This window comes from Lycium barbarum, chromosome 9 (genome assembly GCF_019175385.1).
Source record: "Lycium barbarum isolate Lr01 chromosome 9, ASM1917538v2, whole genome shotgun sequence".
Classification (NCBI taxonomy): Eukaryota; Viridiplantae; Streptophyta; class Magnoliopsida; order Solanales; family Solanaceae; genus Lycium; species Lycium barbarum.
Window position 1 is genome coordinate 13,449,601 of NC_083345.1, and position 23,880 is coordinate 13,473,480.

General features: G+C 36.3%; 1 pseudogene; it reads left to right on the forward strand.

The window, feature by feature from the left end:
* The first annotated feature begins 14,860 nt into the window (after positions 1 to 14,860).
* LOC132612419 (small nucleolar RNA R71) lies at positions 14,861 to 14,954 on the forward strand (annotated as a pseudogene).
* Positions 14,955 to 23,880: the final 8,926 nt, after the last annotated feature.

The following is a 23,880-nucleotide window of genomic DNA, read 5'->3' on the forward strand; positions in this document are numbered from 1 at the left end:
TTAATATGCTTTAACTAAGCATGTTGTGTTAGCTTGGTTCAGTTTGATCTTGGTTCTTATCCTGCTAAGCATGTTAATATAGTTAAACCCCTGTGGCTGATTATCTTGTTGTTTGATTATGCTAAATCTTCACACATGTTTAGTTAGTATATGTGATCAGTCTACATTTCAGATACTTGCTAATCATGTTTAACTTTAATTAACCATGTTTGTATAGTGTGAATGTTTGGTCTGCTAATCAGTAACTGCCTAGCTGTATACATGTTATCTTCAATCTAAACTAGGGTTGTTTGTCGGAGGTTTCTTTCTGTAAATGATTAGTTACATGTCTTAGGCAACCTGCTTACAAACTTTAGTTTCATCTATGGTTAGTTAAGCCTAAACTAGCTTAGGAGGGTTTTGTATGGACTAAATACATGTCTATGGTTGTTTAAAGGTGATTTGTATGCTTGAATCATTAGTAATGCATGTTTAAAGGTTTACATCTTGCTGAACTATATTGTGCACCTTTCATTTGAATTAAATCATGTATCATGTGCTTAGCTAAGAGTATCATTTAATAGAATTGAGTGTGTCTCATGAGGGTAGCATATGCATATGATTCATGTCCCATTCTACTTGCATCAAAATCATGTATCCATGTATGTATCACTAGTTTGTCCATTCTTAGCTTAGCATGATATCATTAAAATTCTGTTTGTCTTATTAGTGGATATCATGCGACTGTTGACATCAGCATAAACTCATATGGTCTTATTTAGTTAAAAATAGTTGATAAATGTTTTTTAACAAGTTTAAAGAGGGCTGTAAGTTCAAGTCCAGCATTCTGTATACATGTAGCATCTCTCAAGTGAATCCTATGTGTGTCTTAAGGTGCATTAGTGACTGATTAATGCTGAAATGTTAGTTGCATGTCAAGATGTTCATTCTCTGCTGAATTTGACCTTGTTTTATTCACTTCTGCATATAGTGTTTGTCTCTTGAAAGTGTCACATGAATCTGCTAAATGCATATTCTCCAGAAGTACTTAGCCTCAAAATGTTGGTATTTGCTACTCTTATGAAATCATGCCTGCTTAGTTCTTCTTGTGACCATACGAGAGTAAATCACTTAGATATTTCACTTGTGTCATGTTGCACCTCTCCCCTTTCCTCTTGGTGTGTTCTTCTGTTTCCAGGCATCTGGTATATGCCATGTTAAACATGAATCCAGTGTGCACATTTGGTTGATGTTTGCTGAATATTGTGTCCCTTTTTTGTGGAGGGCCTTTTATATATTTTAAAATAATGACATAAGTAAGTCAAACAAGTTGAAATCTGCTTGTTGCTATGTCACCCCAGATAGAGTACTACTAAATAATTTTCTTAAGCCTAAATATATGTTTGGTTGGGTTCATTATATTTAGTTGTAATGGTAGTCTCTTTGCTTCGTTTTTACTCAGCTTACTGTATTGACTGATCCTGCTGTCCCCTGTTTGGTTTCTTCATGTCTGGTTGTTATATTCAAGTCTCCTTTTTTGTTCTCTGTTAATTTAGTTCAGCGTCTGGTATGAATGCTTAGTGTCACTGTTCTCCCTGTTTAAATTCCTCATGATTAAGCAGTGTTTAATCTCCTCATTTCGGGTATGCCATCAGATGTATAGAAATTAGTTGGTTTGCTTAATTTGTGTTAACTGATTCAGCCAGCTCCGTAAAGCATGTTATGTTTCTGCATCTATTTAAATTTTATATGCTCTTACATTATAAGTATACCTGTATTGATTATGTATATGTATGTATATGACCAGCACACTTTAGCTAATACATTTATGGGGAGATTAGTTGGTCATTATGGATTAAGCTTGAACCCTTCCCGTACCATGCTTGGGATTCCTGGAAATCCCTTGGAACTTGTGCAACATCGGGAAGACGGGGGCAAAAGCTTTCCAATATTAACCCTCTAAGCCTCCTTATAAATGTGTATATATGAAGTATACTCAAATATACATAATATATATACAAGTCACTGATCGTTTTTTTTTTTAATTTACATTATATATGTTTAGCCTTATTTATTCATTACGTACATTTCTAAGTCTGTCCTTTTTTTTTACATGTACACCTCGGGGCGAAATGGAGTCTTCATAAAGACTCATTGTCCGAGCAGTCTCATTTTGAGACTGAGCTGCTATTGGACTTCGAATCTGCATTCCCAGTCGCTTCTCTCATTTCTTCGAATTTATCTGAACAAAACTTGGAGGAAATCCCGGGATTCTCATTTGCCTCTTAACATACTCTTTTCCTCTCCTGGGAAATAGGCTGAAACGAAAAAAAAAAAAAGAATAAAAAAGAGAAAGGGAAATAGCTGCTGCATTACTTAACTCTTTTCTTATTATTGATTATCTCGGCTTCTTATAGGTTTTTGATCGTATATCTTATTTAGAATGACCAACCTTAGATTTTAGGATACTTGAAATTAGATGGGGTAGTTGATTTAAAGGAGAAACTAATACCTAATTCCATCGGTTTCGTTCTCTTCTTTTTATTTTTAAAATTGTTTATAGTACCTATAATATTTACTTTTATTAGAACAATTGATTTTCAAGGGCGTGAACACATATTTTGAGTTAAGGGGATCATGTTTTATTCTTACTATTTTAGAAATTTTAAAACGTCACTGATACGCAAATATGAACTCAAGTATATATTATAAACAATTCTTCAAGTTTACTCCAATTGAGCATATTTTTTAGCTGAGCATAGTTAATAAAAATAATAAAAAGGAGAAAGAAAACTCACGCCCTTTTGCATCATAATCTAGATTTTTTTTTACATCGCCATATTCACATAACATAATTTTTATCCAAAGCTCAAATTTGCTAAATCTTCTTTTAAAAGCTATTAGTTATATGCAATTCCTTATTTGAAATTCACGCAAGGTGTGCTGGAAATACTTTTATTAAAATAAAATGATATTAAGATGTATGATTTATAAAAAATGATTTTGGCCTTTTGAAGATAATTATTTCCTTATGCAAGTTTAGAAACGCATTATATTGTTTATTTGCAAAGTTTCTCTATTTTAATTACATATATGCATTTTATGAGATATCTTTCTTAAAATTACTTATAAGATATTATTTATTATATTTTCCGATATTAACCCAAGTCTGACCGGTTAATCGTAGTTAGCGAATCTTAAAGGATGCCTAACTCCTTCCCTTTAGGATAACCGAGAACCCTTACCTAAAATCCCATTAATTAAGTAGACCATTAACGGAGGTTTAGTTTAGCTTTGCCTTAGTTAATAATTAGGTGTCCTAATTCACCATTAATTAATTAGGTGGCGACTCCTTAAAATGAATAATTTGGGAATCACCACTATGTTGTACTCCGATTTGACCCGTTTAAAATTGGGTATAACACCAAGCTCAAAAGACCGCTGCTAAATATGCCTATCATGCCATCTCTTTGTCTTCTCCTTATATAATTTGGCATTCTCGTAGGCTTGCAGTCGAAATTCATCAAGTTCATGCAACTGCAACATCCGCTTCTTTCCCGCAAGCTCCATGTCAAGGTTAAGCTTTTTGATTGCCCAATATGCCTTATGCTCCAATTCAACGGGCAAGTGACAGGCCTTCCCATAAATCATCCTGTAGGGAGAAGTCCCAATAGGCGTCTTATATGCTGTTCGATAGGCCCACAGTGCATCATCGAGTTTCACAGCATAATATTTCCGTTGTGCATTAACAGTCTTCTCAAGAATCTGCTTTATTTCTCGATTCGATACTTCCACCTGTCCACTGGTCTGCGGGTGGTAAGCAGTCGCCACCTTATGTCTCACCCCATATTTGTTCAAGAGATTCCTCATTAAATGATTGCAAAAGTGTGCTCCTCCATCGCTAATCATCGCCCGTGGGGTCCCAAACCCTGTGAATATGTTCTTTTTCACAAAGCTCACCACCACCTTTGCATCATTAATAGGTAAGGCTATTGCCTCCACCCACTTAGATACATAATCAATAGCCACGAGAATGTGTTTATTCCCATAAGATGGAGAAAACGGTCCCATAAAATCAATACCCCATACGTTAGATATCTCTACCTCCATAATATTGGTCAAAGGCATCTCATGCCTCTTAGAGATTGTTCCAGTTCGCTGACATCTGTCACATCCCCTAACAAACGCATGCGCATCTTTAAATAATATGGGCCAATAAAAACCAGATTGCAACACTTTTGCGGCAGTACGATCTCCACTGTGATATCCCTCATATGGGGAGGAATGACAACTCTCCAACACTTGACTCACCTCTGTTTGTGGAATGCATCTTCTTACCAATTGATCAGGGCCTTTCTTGAACAAATACGGCTCATCCCATATGTAGAACCGCGAATCATGATAGAGCTTCCTTCTCTGCTGGGTAGTAGTTTCAGGTGGGTAGATTCCACTCACTATCAAGTTCACAATATCTGCATACCATGGTACTTCTGCCGCAGGAATAGCAAAAAGTTGCTCATCGGGAAAAGCTTCTCGAATTTGACCGTCTTCTGCCACATGATCATGATTCTCTAGTCTCAATAAATGGTCAGCCACTTGATTTTCTGTCCCCTTACGGTTTTTGATCTCCACATCAAACTCCTGCAATAGGAGAATCCACCGAATAAGCCTGGGTTTCGCATCTTTCTTGCTAAGTAAGTATGGGAGTGCAGCATGATCCGTGTACACTATAACATGAGTTCCCACAAGATAAGATCGAAATTTATCAAACGCATACACTATAGCTAGTAATTCTTTTTCCGTAACTGTATAATTTATCTGAGCAACATCCAATGTCTTGCTGACATAATAGATGGAGTGGAATATCTTATTCTTCCTTTGGCCTAAAACAGCTCCTACAGCAGAGTCGCTAGCATCACACATTAATTCAAATGGCAAGTTCCAACCAGAAGCAATCATTATTGGTGCGGTCACCAACCTCTGCTTTAACTTTTCAAAAGCCCGCACGCATGCATCACTGAATAAAAACTTAACTTCCTTTACATAGGGCTCGATATTTTTGAGAAGTCCTTAATGAACCGTCTATGAAATCCTGCATGACTGAGAAAATTGCGCACCCCCTTAACAGAGGCTGGGGGTGGTAGTTTCTCAATAACATCCACTTTAGCACGATCAACCTCCAAGCCATTTTTTGACACCTTATATCCGAGAACAATGCCCTCTCGAACCATAAAGTGGCACTTCTCCCAGTTCAGCACGAAGTTGGTTTCTTCACATCTTGCCAGCACACGATCTAGATTCCGCAAACATGTTGCGAATGAATTACCAAAAATAGAGAAGTCATCCATGAACACTTCTACAAAATCCTCCACCATCTCAGAGAATATAGCTATCATACACCGTTGAAATGTTGCTGGTGCATTACAGAGTCAAACGACATTCGCTTGAAAGCATATGTACCGTAGGGACAAATAAACGTTGTCTTCTCCAGATCTTCTGGTGCAATTGCTATTTGGTTATAGCTAGAGTATTCGTCAAGGAAGCAATAGTACTCCTGGCCTGCTAATCTGTCAAGCATCTGATCGATAAATGGAATAAAATAGTGATCCTTTCTTGTAGCTTCATTCAGTTTCCTGTAATCCATGCTAATCCTCCACCCTGTTACAGTTCTAGTTAGGATAAGCTCGTTCTTGTCATTCTCTATCACTGTCATCCCACCTTTCTTTGGGGCACACTGAACGGTGTTCACCCACTTGCTGTCAGAAATGGGGTAGATGATGCCTGAATCTAACCACTTGATCACCTCTTTCTTAACTACTTCTTTCATCGGTGGATTCAAACGTCTCTGGTGCTGTATACTCGGCTTGAAATCTTCCTCCATAAATATCTTATGCATGCAGAATGCTGGACTGATTCCCTGAATATATGAGATCTGCCAACCCAACACTTTCTTTCTATTCTTCAGAACCTCCAGATAAATCGTTACTTCTTCATCAGGGAGTTCTGCTGCCAATATAACTGGTAGAGTTTCACCCTCGCCCAAAAACGCATATTTAAGATGCATGGGTAAAGGCTTCAACTCTAATTTCGGGGGCTCCTCTATTGATAACTTGGGTGGTGGCCCAATTTTTCTGTCGAGCGGCTCGAAATCCCCCTCTCGAATGTAAATGCCTGCCAGGTCAAGAATCTTGTTATAGCCCGTATCTTGTGTGTTTGGAAATTCCAAAGTCGTCGTGGAAAGTTAAGGGCGAGACCATTTTCAAAAATTATTTTAATGTACAAGTTGGTTATGGATATTATTTATGAATATTATTGTATGGAAATATTGAGAAAGGTTAAGGGTAAAAAGAGAAACTCACAAAATGGTAAAATGGTAATTTCACAAGTATTCAAGAAAATGGAAGAATTCCCTAGGAAATTAAAAAAAAAAAAAAGGAGCATGTGACCATTTTATAAGTGAAGGGGGCCAAGTATAAATATGGATGGACTAAAGTGTAAAAGGGAAGACACTTGGTCTTCTTTGACCAAGTGAGAAAAGTCAAGCAAAGAAAAGTAAAAATCAAGAAAATGGAAGAAATTTCTAGAGAGGGATCATGTGGCTATATTCTTATTTTGAGGGGCCAAATTATAAATATGGAAAATTGGTGGAAGACATGTATATATATAAATATAAGAGTCATCTTTTAATGGAAGGAACTAGAAAGGAAGAAAGAAAGAAAAAGAAAGAAGAAGAGAGGGAGAGAGATTCGACCATGGTTGGCCATGGAAGGTTACCAAGAAAAAAAAATTTATATTCTTCTAGCCTTCCTACTAAATGGAAGGTCCTTTACAACACGGAAGAGTTGTTGGAGCAAGAAAATCGTTCACTTGAACAAATCCACAACCTTGACTAAGAGGAAGCTTGAGAGGAAAAGGTAAGAACTTAACCTTCTTTTATATGTTATGGGTGATTATGAGTGTGGTAGAATGAAGAAATCCATGAAATTCATGAAATATGAATATGTATGGTGTTTGGCCGAAAATGTGTTGCATGGTATAGAAAAGATGAATTGATTTTATTTTGGTAGTTTGATTGTGGTGTTGTGAAATCCATAATGTAAAATGAATGAAAAACCATGAATGTAATATGTTGGAATGGTAGCCGTATGGAGTAGTGTTGGCCGTGTATATATGTTGTATTGAAGAGAAGATTGAGTTAATTCTATGTAGTATGTTGCTTGTTGTTGTAATGTATAGAAACCATGGAAAATTTCATGAAAATATGAAAGTAGTTGTTGTAGCCGAATGGGGTATGCTTTGGCAAGTTGTGGTGCCTTAACTCTAATTGATATTTTAGTGTTGTTGTTATGGATTCTATGATGAAAAATGAGAATTTAATGATTGAAAATGAAGTTGGAGTCGGTTGTAAGTTGTTAGAGGAGATAATGTGATTTTCATATAGTTCTTGTGTTATTGTGGTTAATGTTGTCAATGTGCGGAATGTTGATGTAGTTTATGAATTTGGAAGGTGTTGGACGAAATAGTATGTTGATTAAAGTGCTTTGAAAGTCATATGAATTGAATTGAATTGAATCGAGTTGAATTGAATTGAATAGAATTGAATGTTGAAGTGTTGCTAAAATGATTGCTAGTATTGTTGTTGGTTTGGCCGGGTCAAATTCCCGGATTGTTGTTGATTGAAATTAGTCATATTAGATTTTTGGGGATGGTGTATTTACAGGGGAAGTGCTGCCGAAATTTCGGCAGACAAAGTGTTTCTTTGAGAATCAACTTTCAAATGCTTTAACCAAGGTTTGGTAAATGTGACCTAATTGTAGATTTTGGCGAATTTGGAACGTGAATTTGGAGAAGCGTAAGGAGCGGAAAAAGGTATGTAAGGCTTCACCCTTTCTTCTTTGGCATGTCTTAGACATAATAGGTCGAATATGAGCCTCGGGGACAACTCTATTCTTCGGAATCCGCGCCTAAAGTTTTCTCTTTTTCAATCAGTAGAATTGAACTAAAAAGTGTGCAAAATGTTGGAAGAATTTCCTAAACCTCTAGAACTCGCATAAATAGGACCCGACTACCCTAAAACCCTCACAAGTAACGCCATGACATGTAACATATGTAAATTTGGTACGCCGCCTCATTTGACCCGAGGTGGGCCCATGGTCCCCGGATTTTCCTTATTGTTCCGTTTGATTTATTTTGAAGCTGAATCCAAAAGAAACCTTCGATCCTTATTCCATTACCAAATGACAAGTACTGTACCTATCCCAACGAGAATACTTCCATGACGATAATGATAACGATAATGTCAGAAAAGAGAATATGCCTATGATAAGTACGACAAGAATGATTCCACGACTAAGGGCCTTGAGCTAAAAATCCAATGTGAATATGAAAGTGTTATACTAGTTCTTGAACCTTAATTTTATTCCGTAGCTATGACACTAGTTTCTAAAAGACTTCAAAGAATATGAATTGACGGATATAATGCCCATGATTTCATTCTATGCTCTCTCTTAAGGCTATTTTCCGTTGGTAGTCTCGCCTTAAAATACTCGTTCCTTCAAGGTGAGACAAAGTGACCATGAGTATTCCATAACGTAATCGGAGGTCACCGACCTTAAGTCACTCCGATGGACACATGACTTCTTTGGGCTCTCATGCATGCCAGTTGTATGACATATGTATATGAACGTGAATATGTATATGTATATGTACATGGGGAAAAGGGGGAAGGGCCACTGTTATATCACTACCTGATTCAGCTGGATTTCGTCCCGAACGCGGGATGCCCGGACAAGGGATATGGGAGAGCCGGATACGGCGTCTGTATTTGTGATATATATATATATATATATATATATATATATATATATATTGGGACACTGTTGGGGAGGGGGTGGGAGAGCCGATGTACTCGGCGTCTGTGAATTTAAATGAAGGACACCGTTTTATGAAATGTTCTGTTTTTCTGTATATGTAAATAAGAAACACCGTTTCCCTAGAAAAAGAAACTAAGCATGCATGACATCTGCTGAAAGGCATTCCTATGTACAGGTTACATTTGTTCCAAGATAAGCTCCATATGTCTATTCCGTTATTATTCATACTGTATATTCCTTTATTATGTCACTATTCATGCCTTACATACTCAGTACATTACTCGTACTGACCCCTCTTCTTCGGGGGCTGCGTTCATGCCGCGCAGGTACACCAGTTGAGCCACAGTTATCATAGAAGCTGTTCCAGCGGAGTTGGCGGGCTCCACTTGTTCTGGAGTGCTGCCGAGTCAGAGTATATGAGCTATGGTGTTTGTTCAATGTTAGAGACTTTGCAGACAGAGTCATGAGTATAGAGTGTCAGCTTGGTAGACGGCTTCACCCGTCACAATGTTATTACGTTTCATGTCGCGGGTCCCATATGATGATAGACATTACTTATGAAAAAAAAAATATTGGAGGGCTTACCATGTATTTATTTCTTAATTGATACAAGAGTTTATCTATGTAATAAGAGTCAGCGGGTTCGCTCGGCTCCAGATATGGGGTCGGGTGCCCATCACACCCTAGTAAAGTCGGGGTGTGACAAATCTGCATCATCTCAACAGCTTCTGTATCTCCAAAAATATCTTCACCTACTAGCGCTCTCTCCAATGGGTCATGAGAAGTGATGAAGGGTCTCCTAGTATCGTCATTCATCACAGTGATAGCAGAAAGCTCCTCATAGAATGCGGGCAACTTGAGGGCTTTGTACACATTAAATACTTCAACTTTATCGTGTACCCTCATAGTTAGTTGCCCTCCTGCTACATCGATCAATGCTCTTCCTGTGGAAAAAATGGACGCCCCAAAATAAAAGGGACTTCCGGATCTGGCTTGAAATCCAAGATGACAAAATCTGCCTGAAATATGAGAGGCCCAACTTGCACAAGGACATTTTTAATAATACCCTCAGGCCTGACTAAAGATCTATCTGCCAGCTACAGAATAATAGTAGTAGGTCTCGGGTTTCCCAACCTCAGTTTTCTGAGCATAGACGACGGCATCAAGTTGATACTCACTGTTGACACCCAATTTTGTCCCTCCTTTATTTCATTTATTTCTTGGAGCTTCTAAATTTATTAATAAACTAAGTACTTTATTTTCATTACTATTTGTCATTTCTACTGCTATTAGTATCTTTACTTTCATTTTCGTTATTTTTACTATCATTACTTTATCATAATTTTTAATGGTCCGTCATAATTTTATTTTCAGATTTTGTACTCGTTAAATTAATTATACTTTATTAAGTCTTTATCTTTTACGTATTAATCACTAATTATCATAGTATACATTGTACTAGTTATTAAATTAGAAGCCCAAGAATAATTAAAATAAAGGGGGGGAATGACCAATATTTTTAAGCCAAATAAATGGCCCAAACGACTGAGCTCAATCTGGGTGAAAACTAAATTATATCAGCCCACATTTTAATCCTAAACTCATCAAGCCCACTACTTACTTCAGCCCACATCCCTTTATACTCGATCCAGCCCAACAACAATTGACTCGGCCCACTATAATCCCTAAATCTATTCTCCACAAAAAAGAAATCAGCAGCCACGCACTCCTCTTTCCTTTCTCTTTCCTTTCTCGTGGTCTTCCTCCATTTTTTAGCAAAGGTCAGTACCTCTTTCACCATCACAGACTGTGAAACCCCATTTTAGTGCAAATGCTCTCTTCTTTCATCTTCACGAGCTAGTCAACACAAATGGCCAAAATACTTTCCAAATTTTCTGAGAAAATCAAAGATTCGACTGTGGGATTCAAACGGCTCTTTTAGCTTTTTGTTTGGAGCCAAAAACCGAATTCAAAAACCAAAAACCTAGTTCTTCATCTACTATAAAAAGGGCTTTAAGTCCTCAGCCGAAACAAAAAGGGACGGAACACTTTACCCTATTCGACATTGCCACCTTCTACTACCACTTGAAGTTTTAGCCTTGTTCTAATTCGAGTCTGTTTCGGAGTTCTTTTTAGCAACGAGAATTCTCTGAAAATACCAAGAAAAATCTTGAGTTTTCTTTTTTTTTTTTTTAATTTGGTTTTGAACTTTAAAAAATCAGAAAGAAACACTTGTTGTTGAAATATAAGAATTGCGACGAAAGATTAAATTCTTGACGATTCATTAATTTTCATCGTTGTTCGGTAAAAGCATTTCAATTACGACAGAAGCACTTTATCGAGTGTCAAATCTGTCAATACGAGAGTAGATTCAAGGCTTTGACGTCCCACTTCACTGCACCACCAATAGGTAAAATCTAATGCTATTTTGATTTATCGTTTTGTTAAAATCATGCTAGCCTAGAACATTCATGTTTTGATGTCTCGTTGTTACCATTCCACTCAAATCCGTGCTTGTTGTTATTGTTTAGATTGGTTTAGATACTAACGCATTTTGTATGCTTGCCATTGTTGTTTGATCTTGTTCTAGCATCTGTTCGTGTATTTATTAATGTGTTAGATTAAATTCCAAGTATGAAGTTATACGATTATCATTCTTGTTTAGTCTAATTAGTTTAGCATGTATTTATGTATTTGTTTGGTTTCGATTAGTCAGTAGATGTCAAGCACATTATTTACGCTTAGGACTAGTCAATGGGATCTGTCTAAGTCTAATCGCTAGGATAATCCGTAAGCATGTATACTTGCGCTTCTCGGGATTATTTTGGTTTGTATGTATGGATCTTTAAATCAGTTAACTAGTAATCATGTGTGGGTATGACTTTATAGGGGCGAACCAAGTATGCAACTAATTATTTTCTTTCCTTTCTTAAGATGGATCCTCTGTTAGTTGAAGCTGTCCCGTTAAGGACATAATGTGTTGTAAAACATATGTTGTTAAGTGGATGATTTAAGCTGGAAAAGAGTATTTCTGCCTTACTTATGATTAGCATAGGTAACTGGTTGCACTAATATGCCTAAAGGAAAATGTCACAGCCTTGTTTATGTGATCGAATGATGACTGTTTCATGCCCAGAATTGTTTATGGTTATTAGCTGGAATACTGCCTGTTTGCTTCTTGTTTATACCCTATTCTGCCTAACTGCCAGATGGATCTAACATGAATAAGGAATTATGTAGAAAGATCATCAGTTCCTTTATTTCTAAACCGTCCCATAAAATGTAGTAGTGAAAACAAAGAGTCAAATCTGTAACGTATCTCGTGTTTCTGCCCATCCAGTTTTCGCATCCTTACCTTGCGAGTGTGTTGTTGTTTGGTTATGTTCGTTTGAGGAATATTGAAATTGTTGTTGTGTCGGTTGTCAATCATAAAGACTTTCATATTATGGAATCATGCCACTGCTCTAATCCTACTTTTCTTTTCTCTTCTTTTGCATGATACACCAGAGTCGAGGAGTCTTACTTTAAGACTCAATATCACCCTGCAAAGGCTCGAGATGTACCTCTACATCCTCCTCTATATCTTTCGTTTTTCCTCGAAACTCATCCGAACAAAATTGAAGATCCGAGGAAGGAAACGATAGACATTTGGCTATGTTCTCCCTTTAGTTGCATATCCATGATATTATACTTACTAACCCTTTAGTTGCCACCATGGATACTTGCTTGTTTTTTTTATTTATGTGGTTGGTTTGAAGTTTGAAACCTTTTGAAGTTAAGATCTTTGACCTAGTCAACTAGAAAATATCTAACTATTAATTAAGTTGTTTGTCACATAGGATCATCACTCATAGTCTACAAGTTATTTACATATTCTATCACGTGGAACACAATATCAAATAAGGGATTTTAAAGCTATGTCTAACTTGGATAGGAATGGTTAATCCTAAAATGATCTTATGTTAAAAGCATCACTTCTATTAGCCCAGGTTTATCAAATACACACTGTTTTCGTACGACAAAGGGGTCGTAAGCTTGAAAGTATGAAACTTCCTTCAAGTCTAAATGCATTCTAATATTTTTGTTTAAAACCTGCCTTTCTTCAAGTTTTGATATAAATTGGATTTAACCATACCCTCCAAATAGGTCATGTTGATTTAGAAATACTTTAAAATAATGAAGATTTGTATCATTTTAAACATTAATGTCCCTTCGGGTTTTTGGTGAAACCATCACTTTTAATACCGTAAAACCATAAATTTACTAATATTAATCTTATAATGATTCTTTCTAAATGGGTAGTTGGTATAATTTATTTTCCTCAAACATATTTATACAACGTTGTACAGTCCTGCATTTTCTTCAGTTTGTTTATAACTGAAATTCTTTTATGCAAATTATTATTTTTCTCCTACAAGTCCTATTTTAAACAGTATTCTTACATGTCTATTTATAACTCTAGCAATACTTACAAAGCTATTTTCTTTTCGATAATATTATGTTTACATTTATCCTAATTAACTTTAAGTCCGGTAGGTTAACCATTGTTAATGGATCTTAAAGGGTGCCTAATACCTTCCCTTTAAGTTAGTTGAACCCTTACCTATATTTTTGGTTTCGTAGACTTAAAACGGAGTAAACTTTAAAGATAACTTTAATTAACCTTAGGTGCCCTAATTCACCGTAAATAATTAGGTGGCGACTCCCCAACTTTAAATAACCCCGGAATTACCGGAATGTTATAAACTATTTTGACTTCGGTTAAAATAGGGTATAACACTCGCCCCCAGATCACATAGTGCACGTGCAATGACCTACTTTCCAATCGTGATTTCGATAATAAAACTGCTTGGATCCTTCAACTTTGTAGGCAATTTGTTTTGAATTCGGGAAGTGCACTCCTCAGTAAGTGCAACTGTAGCATACTCTGTGAAACGACTCTTGTTTTCCACGATGTCCTTGATGTACTTGGCATACTTCGGGATCCGTTGCAACATGTCTACTAAAGGAACATTCACATGTACCTGCTTCAGTAAATCAAGAAACTTTTTGTATGTGGCCTCTTCCTTTTGTTTTGCCAACCTTTGAGGGAACGGAGGTGGTGGTTTGGCAACCACTGGTTGTGGCTGCTTTACCACCGGTTTCTTCACCACTCTCTCTATCTCTGTAACCTCATCTTCAGTAGCTGCTTCTGCCGGAATCACTTTCTTCGGCACCAATTCCTCTAGTTGCCACCCGTTTCTGATAGATACTGCTGCACATGGTTTCGGATTTGGATCGGCGTCACTTGGAAGCCCCCTGGTTTTCTGCTGTTCTGAGCACCAGCTATCTGAACCATTTGTCTTTCTAAGTTTTGCTGGTCTACCATCAACTTTTGCTGGTCTACCATCATCTTTTGCATATCACCCATAATCTTTTTCATCATCTCTTCCATGCTATTTGCCGGAGCTTGCGTAGCGGGTGCTGGAGCCTGAGGTGCTTGTGGTGACTGATAATTCTGTTTCTGATTACTCTGGTTACCTCCCCAACCGAAGTTTGGATGATTTCTCCAGTTGGAGTTGTACGTATTACCATACTAGTTATTACTACCTTGCCCTCTTCCTGCATTACCCACAAAGTATATGGATGTTGGATTCACGAGACACATATCGCTCGTGTGACCTTCTCCGCAGACTTCACAAAAAATATTGGCTTACTGTACTGCTTGCACCTGTGGCTGAGCTTGCGCCGCAGTTAACTTCTTAATTTCAGTGTGCATGGCCTCAATCTGTGCCGATAGTGCCGTAAAATTATCCACTTCAAAAACACCAGGTGCCTTCTTAGCTGAAATGCTGGTTGTGTCATCTTGCCAGTCTGGAGTGCTCCGAGTAAACCTGTTCAATAATGTGAATAATTCTTCATAGCTTAGATCGAGGGTCTGCCCTCCTGCAGCAATGTCTAGTGATGACTTATGTTGGGCATCCAAACTCTCAATAAATGTATGTGCCAGAACTTCATTCGTCTGATGGTGGTGAGGACAATCTCTGAGAAGACCCTTAAACCTCTCCCACGCTTGATACAAATTTTCTCCATTTTTCTGCCTGAATGACATGATCTCCCTTCGAAGGGGAGGTGTCTTTGTTGGTGGAAAGAACTTTGTCAAGAATTTTGTCGCCAAGTCATCCTACGTAGTGATAGAATTGGCGGGCTCTGCTAATAACCAGTTACTTGCATTCCCCAATAGAGAGAAGGGGAACAGTGTCAGCCACACATATTCTTTTGTGACCCTTCCAGTAGCAAAGGTATCGACAATCTGCAGAAAAGTATGGATGTGACGCTGAGGATCCTCGTGTGACATTCCCGTGAATTGTCCACTAGAGTAAAGTAGTTGAATCACAGGATGCTTCAGCTCAAGTGCCCTTCGATGGTGGGCTTGACAATGCTTGAAGTGACATCTGCCACACGAGGCACTGCAACCTCTCTCACTTTCGTTGGTGGATTATTTGCCATGACCACAGGTAATTCAACTAGAGCCTGTGGATTCTGTAATAAGTTCAAATCTCTCCTGCGCCGGTTGAAAGTACGTTCAGGTTCAGGATAGAATTGCTCAAGATTGTTTTGACTCGCAGTCCTTCGCATTCGATTAGAGTACCTGCAATCAAATAGCAGCTAAGATCAAGATGTTAATACTTGGATAATTAAAGTATAAATAGTTTATACTGGCAAAACAGTTGATTTCTAAGTCCCCGGCAACGGCGCCAAAAACTTGTTGGCTTCCAACACACATGCAAGTATACGTGATTGCCAAGTAATATAGTGACTTTTGAAGTCGGTTATCGTGTCCACAGAGACTTATGATCAACGGTTCTACGAAATAATACTATTGCCCCTAATTATGCAAGTAAATAAAAGGATGTTTGTTTAGGTTACTAAATATAGCAAAAAGGAAATAAACACTACGTATGTGAACAAGTTGTAACAACCGTGGTTATAGATTGAATTTATCACAGAGAGCAGACATTCCAGGTTTACGACACTATCGTATTCATGTTACGCATGCGCTATCGTTGACTCTTATTCTTTATCGAGTTACTGATTGACAGGGTTAATTTTATGACTACGAATCCCTCGAGTTCTCTAGTCACCTATTTGTATTACTTTCACGCCTATATCTCTATGGTCATGAACATTCATACAAACGCATTCATAATTCCTGTATATCAACCAAGTAGGCCGAACTAGGTATATCTTTATCCTAGACGCGAATCTGCTCCCCGATGCCTAGGGTTAGGATCCTACTCTGCTTAGTCTTCGTTCTAACTTAGTATTCCTCTCTCGAGTTCAATCTAAGAATCAAATATTTATCCTACTGGTCGCGAAGCAGTAAAATAGTTGTGCACAAGATTAAGCAAATAACTCATATGATACATAGGAGAATTGTCAACCCAAGTTCATACGACAACAATCATACTTTGGCCATAACCCCAGAACAAGGGAGCTTAGTCGCTCATAGTCGGATTAAAACAATTGAATTTCATGTTCGAATGAAGAAAAGATGAATTTAAGAAGTCTTCCTCCTTTCTCTCTGCGAAATAATACGTAATATCCCTCAAAAAACGACTAAGGGTGCTATTTATAGTGTTGAGAAATAACCCTACAAAGCCCACCAAAAACGGGTCTAACAATTTGCATGAGTACCTTTTCTTCGAGGGAGGTCGCTGAGCGACCCCTAAAACTTGCCAGGGCCTCGCTTTGAGCCATGCTCGGCAAGGTCCCCTTCTCGTTTTACACTTAGAAAAATTCTGGACTCTTGCATTTTGAAGCCCATGCTCACTGAGCGAGGTCCAAAACTTGCTCATGGCTCGCCCTGAGCCACGCTCGGCGAGGTCACTCTTCAATTTCACACTTGGACAATTTCTCCAACTTCTGCACTTTTGGACACCACCCTCGCTGAGCGAGGCTTAAAACTCGACTGTGCCTCGCCTTGAGCCACGCTCGGCGAGGTCACATGTCAACTTTGCACTTAGCCAATTTCTTCCATCTTTGGCAAATTTCATGCTCATCCTCGCTGAGCGAGGTCTAGGGCTCGCCAGTTGCTCGCTTTGGCCTGAGCTTGGCGAGGCGTCTCTTCATTTTGACAATTAGACGAGTTTTGCGTGCAATTTCCATTTTCGTCTAAATCACCGTGCATTTTCTCCAAATTGCCTGGTTGCATCAAACACATACGTATTAGCTCGTAATGCAAGAATAATGATTAGTTAGATGTATTTAGCTTAATTCGTCCTCTAAACAAGGTATAATATGGGTAATATACGGCGGATAAGCATATAAATACGCCTAACATCAGCAATCAATTAGAATAACGATAATAGCAACTTCTGTCTTTGAGGAGCATTCTAGAACACTTAAGGGCTAGGGTGAATAAATGAGCCAAACTTTTTTTTTTCTTTTTTTTTCTCATTATTTGAATTATTATTGGACTTGGATTGGCCAAAAATTATGAAGAAATAGATAAAATTTAGTTAATGTGTGTGTACATATATATAATATTTTATATATTTATTGGTTTGGTTTGGTTCAATTTTCTTTTGGTTTAACACCAAACTAAACCAAAGGTTATCGGGTTTTTAAAATTTAAAACCAAACCAAGCCGGTTTTCGGTTTTTTAAGTCGGTTTGACTCGATTTACCGGTTCAGATCGATTTTTCGGTCTAATTTGAACACCTCCGATGGTGAGGGGGTGAAGTTCTACAATGTGTTACAATTTTTTTTTCTATTTGGAATTCATTCACCCTCCCGTAGTATTCCCCAAACCGACACAGGTGAACAAGTAGAGTATACTAGGGCGCTTGAGAGAAACATGTCGAAGGAACTTGGCAAAAACCCCAACCAGAAAAAAAGGCAGTATCTATGTCAGAATGGGGTATAAATTTGGGGTGTATTTGATACTGAGGAAAATATATTGAAAAATAAGTGATTTCAAAATCTATTTCCTAATATTTGATAAAGTGTCAAGAAATATGGTCTCAAGAATCAAGAGCATATATAAATCTAAGCAAATATTATTGGGGTTGGGTGGGGTGGGTGTTTGAAGGTGCTGAGATCGGAAGGAGACTATGCGCATAGAATATGACTTATGGAATTTATTTTTTCTATTCTCAGTAGGAAAGTTATTTTTCTGATTTTTACGGAACTTATTAATCAAAATAGAAGGAAAAAATCTGATATTTTCACACACCCTTGATTTTAATTAATCTCATCATTTAGCTTTAGTGTAGATTCAATTAAGGTGATTTTGTTCTCTAAATAGAATTAAAGTTATTTAATAGTAATTCCTAAAAAGAAATTCTTTGCATTTCTTATGAGAATAAAGTTCAGTGCATGTATTCAATAACATTGCCCAAAGTGCATTGGAGAATTTTCCTCCATTTTCCCCAAATTGTCATTAATGAAAGGCAGCAATGTGGTGGAATTCATAGGTTGGGTAGAGGTGGCTGACATATTTGTTACCATATGGTAGGCACCATTTGACCTTATTGATTCATAAACACACCTCTTCATGCATAGCATTTGGCCACTAATCTAGCAAGAAATTAAATTATATAGCTTCCTCCCACTTTCACTTTCACACATCACCATTTTTTTATATTATATAATTTCTTCAATGTCGACACTCAGTTACCTCTCTTTTTTCAAATTTTCATTTTTTGTCGAGGTGAACTAGGGATTCAAATAGGGGAAAATAAGGGTAAAATTCATAAATAGCCACTTTGTAACTCCTATAATTGAAGAGTGGTGATCGTTATAGAGTTTTAAATTCCACAAATGAACGTCCGCAATGGAATTTAAGTCCATGACAGTCGCTAATTTTCAATTATAAGATTGAAAAGTGATCAACGAATACTATTTCAACATAAAATAGACAGAAAGTGTGTGGTGACAATTGAATTTGTACACGTAAAATACAAAATAATACTCTATCCCATTATGTTTATTTGTTACTTTAGTAAAAGGAAAAAATTGGTTCAAAATCTTTTGTTACTTAATGATCTAAAGAAACATTAATTTTTTTCCAGTTTCACCTTTGCTATTCTAGAAAACGCATGATCATTATTACTCATTTAAGAAGGTTATAATTGGTGAAGCCTTAGCCATTAGGAAAGCACTTCCACATGTGGCTCAGTATAGTTGGAAAAAGTTCGTCTCTTCTCAAATGCAAAGAATATGGTTGATATGCCCACTAGAAGATCTTAGTTATGAGAACATTTGGAAGCTCATAACATATGTGTATAATGTAAATATCTTATTTCTAGATCTTGGAATATAGTTGTGTCCGGTTAACTGGTCCAAAGATATTTACATGACAATGACGTTTGATAATTGTGACAAATATCAGTGATGGTTAATGATAATGGTGAATGATAAGGTGATTGGCGATAATTATTGATTGCTAATGGTGTATAGTGCATGAATGGTAAATGTTATGGTAATTATAGTCGGTGGCTATGTAAATGGTGGCTAGTTGTGATGACAACTAATTGTTAATGGTCGGCGAAAGTGGTTGTTGTGAATGAGAATGGTGGTCGTGGATGATGATAGTTGATAATGTTGGGCGACGAAAATAGTTAGTACTAAAAGTGGATGGAATAGTGGTAAATTGTTATTTTTGTAGAATTCATTGGATAGACATCTTACCGATATTAAGACGTTATACATCTTAATCACAAAGATCTATTCAGATTTCTTAAGTGTTGTAAAATAATAAACAAAATAAATGCACTTAACAATTAAGATCAAACCTAAAAATAAACTTAATAACTAAGATTTAAATGATTAAATAAAAAAATTCATTACATGCAAATAAATGAGGCTTAAATCGGCCGCACTCCGCCCATTTTGTCTTGCACAATGAAAATAAGCTCATTAATAAATTGGCACTAGAAATCTAGATCATGTCTAGTCGTTACTCGTTAGCGGGCTTTTGAAGTAGTCTCGTGCTCACATTAATTGTAGATATGGTCAAGGCATTTTTTAAGCCACTTAATTAGACAAAATGATTATATGGTTCTTACTTCTTAGCATACCAATTTTAATTCCTTCGAAGTTCTAGATGAATTTTGTGGAATAACTAAGTCAGTGCATTTTCCATACCTCGTTATATTTAATATAATTTCTTAAATGAAAAATTTAATGAGATGCAAGTCTCTCTACGAAATCTAGATGACTGAGACTCCATTTTAGATTAAAAATATATTCCGCAAGAAGTCTTCATGGTTGTGGTTGAAAATGTTTAAACAGAAAATTCAGGTTTTTCTTCATCTTTTTTCATCGATTATTTTGTCTATTTAAACTTCTTGAAGTATATCCAATAAGAAAATCTTAGTTAGTTAGCGATCTGAATTATTTTTACTGGTGAGAGTTCGATTCCACTTTATAATCTCTCCGAATTTTCCCATTAGAAAATATTTTAAAAAATATATTCAACGCTTTTGCTCCGGCTGGGTCAATAGCCGTCCGTAGTAAAAAATGTAATTAATATTTAAAGAAAGAAGTAAAAATAAGGAGACAAATCTTACGTTGTTACACACTATCAAATAAAGATTAAAAAAAATTAGTCTTTTCAATGATTTACTGGGTTATTGTTTTTTGAAATGAATTTACTTGGTCATTCAATTTGAGTTTCCTCTTTACATACTTTTTAGGTTTAAAAAAGTTCTAACCTTATTGTTCATTTGTATAACAATATATCTTAAGAACTCATTTTTATTGTTATACATGTATAGATATATGATGGTTATTATATCTTGTCTCTGTTGGATCTTATGTTCTTGTTATCAGATTCTGACAACCTATTTAGGATCTCATTTCTGCTATGTTTTTTGCTTGTTAATTGGCATTAACTGAAAGTTAGTGCATTTCGATTGAAGAAAATAAAATAAAAAATCTTAATTGTAAAAAGAGAAGAAATGACCTGTTCTAGCCAGCGGCCCTTTTGGGGATGGGTTGGGCCCTTTTTGAGGTCCTTTCAAATGACGGATCCATTTTGGCGGCTCTAGCCTTGAAAGTACTTCTGTGTTCATCAGCAATTCGAGATTGACTACTACGAGACTTTAGTCTTGCTGTTCGTTCTATAATATGAATAGTAGTAGATTGTGGAACATTATGATACAAGAAATATACACTTATGCTCCGGAAAAATGTTATTTGACTAGAGAGACAAAAATTAAAGACCAGCACAAAAGAGGGCCAAAATTTCAAGTGACCCCTGGCTGTTCCTTTTTAGTTTTGGGCCTGTTCGTCAGTTAGAGATCCAAAAAAGAACGATAAGACCAACTTACAAACACAATCTGGTGGGCTAAGAAACAAGTGAGATGAAGCCCAATTATGCGGGACCTGTTTTGGGTCATTGGCACTTATGTCCTTATAATATTGTGCTGATCTTATTTTTGCCCTTCGTAACAAATAACTATTTCGCGGAGGATAAATTAATGTTTTTCGCATCATAATGTCCGACAAGGTATGTCCCGTATGACTTAAAAACTTATGCCCACTAGGCATGAGTTCGATTGCTAGAGGGAAAAATATTAAAGACCAACCCATTTGAAGGACAAGTCGTGCAATTTCCTCACCAACTTTGGATATCCGTCTGAATTACGGAGATATACTTTTTAAGTTTACTACTCCCTCGTTTCAATATACATGTCCACTAGCTTTTTTTTTTTTGGTTTAAAATAAGTGTCCACTTACATATGAAAGAAGGAATTAACTTTATTTTTTCCGATTTGCCCCTTTTTACTCAAGGCAATAAATAAGCAAGAGTCTTATTAATTAAGGGTAGTTAAGTCAAAATACTTAAAAAAAATTTAGGAGTTAAAGTTTTCTTATAGGAGTTAGTGTTTTCTTAAGTGGTGTGAAAAAGGCTAAGTGGACAGTTATTTTAAACCGGAGGGAGTATTTAGTTCTACATTAGTAACTTATACATATTCAATAAAAATTTTAAAAATAAATATAGAATTTGGACCAAAATTATTGAGATCGACCGAACTCAGTAGCGGAGCCACTCTTTGCCAAGGGGTGTCAATTCGCGGGAACTTTACATTGCGTAGATAGATAAGAGACACATTATATGTTGACTCCACTTGTCTTTTTGATATTTCTACTTCTTTATATTTTGTCACTCCTTGGTGAAAATTCTGACTTTACCATTGGCCGAATCCATAATTCGTTTTCTAACTCCACCCTTGATTTCTTATGTAGAAATCTTTACCACTTATCCCTTTTTTACTGGGTGGGAATCGGAGTTCTTTCTAGCTGGCCATACTCAATAGAGTCATACTACTCCCTCTGTCTCATATTAGTTGTTTTGTTTCGCTTTTCGAGAGTCAAATTGATCAATCTTTTGAGCTAAATTGGATTACATCAATTCAATATTTTTAAATTATAATTTAGATATTCAAAAACTACATGAAAAGTGTTACAAGTTGCAATTCTTGTCATATCAATATGGTGAAAAAATATATCTCAAAATGTTGATAAATTTTTTTATATAATTTGACTTTTAAAAAAAGAAAGTGGACAAGTAATATGAGACTGAGGGAGTACTATATGTTACGAAGTTTACGTAGCATAACTTAAGCCATCGGAATTGGTTGATTGAGGGAAATTAAAGATGGAAGAGTGGATAAGCATCGGTAAGTGGATGAAAATATCCGACATGATCCGTTTGTTTTGGTGAATATGATGCAATACTTTTATTCCCATTTTTTCTGGTAAAATGCAAATCCCTAAATACCTTAATTCTCAACCTTTTCTCACCCAAAGTCGGAGAAACCAGTGTGTTTGACTATCTCCACGTGTTCTATTTTTCTTTAATTTATTTATTTTTTATTTTTATGCTTGTACTCTTTGCACGAGCACACTCCACGATAAATTGTTTTAAAAAAAATACATTTTCAATAAATTAAAAGAAGAATAACGATATTTTCTCCCGCAAGAACAAGTTAATCCAGGAGGCTGTTATATCAAGTCTTTGTATCTAATATTGTAACAATTATGTATAGAAATAGAAAGCCAATAGAACCCTGACCAGGTGGTTGAAGGAGCTGTATAGAAAATCAAAAAGATATGAGGTGAAGATGGTTAAAAATATTTGGCCGAGAAGTCTCCCGTCAAATCGCATGCATTTGAAAATGGTCAAATACATAAGCGGTCTTTTAAACTTGTCCTTTTTTTCATTTTAATACCTAAATTAGAATTAATACTTATGAGATACTTCAATTTTAATAAATGTGTACCTAATAACACACTTTAATATGAATTAATAGAGACAATACCAACTTGTGAAGGGAACACAAGGTCGTGATCTGCCCCACACACACTAGCAGAGAGAATAAAAATTTAATGGGTGGGATTTGGAGTTCTAATAGAGCCAATTCAAGGTAACGACCAAAAATGATCAGAGAAAAAAACCGCAATTATAATCAGAGGAACAAAAGCATGTGCTTGTGTGTTCAACAAAAAAATTGACCACGAGTATAGACAAATGATTCGTAAGGATGAGTTAAAATAAATATACAACCGAAAATACTGAATGGCCACTAGCAAATAAATATTTCTGATAATACATGTGGTTAGTGCTAAAACAGAGAGTCCAAGAATATCAATTTATAATTTATCTATTATTTAATTACTCATTTAATCAATTAATTAGATAACCACAAAAATTATGTACCGACACAGTTTACAGAATGTTTCTGAAGGGGTATGGACTGGTGCCCACATGATATCTGATTCACGTAATTGAAGATCTTCCAGTAAATCAACCTTCGTTGACTGATCAAAACTCTAGATTTATTTTAAAAATAAATATATAGTTGGAGCAATAATATTCCAAAGAAAAAGTAGTAGCAGAAGAAAGCACCTTTCACATTCTTTAATATAAAGTCCTGATTTGCAATTTTAGTTAGGTCCTTTGACTCTAGTCAACTCAAACTTTTTGTTGTCAATTTCACACCTATGATAATTCTCCAATATCATTGATGTTGGATAA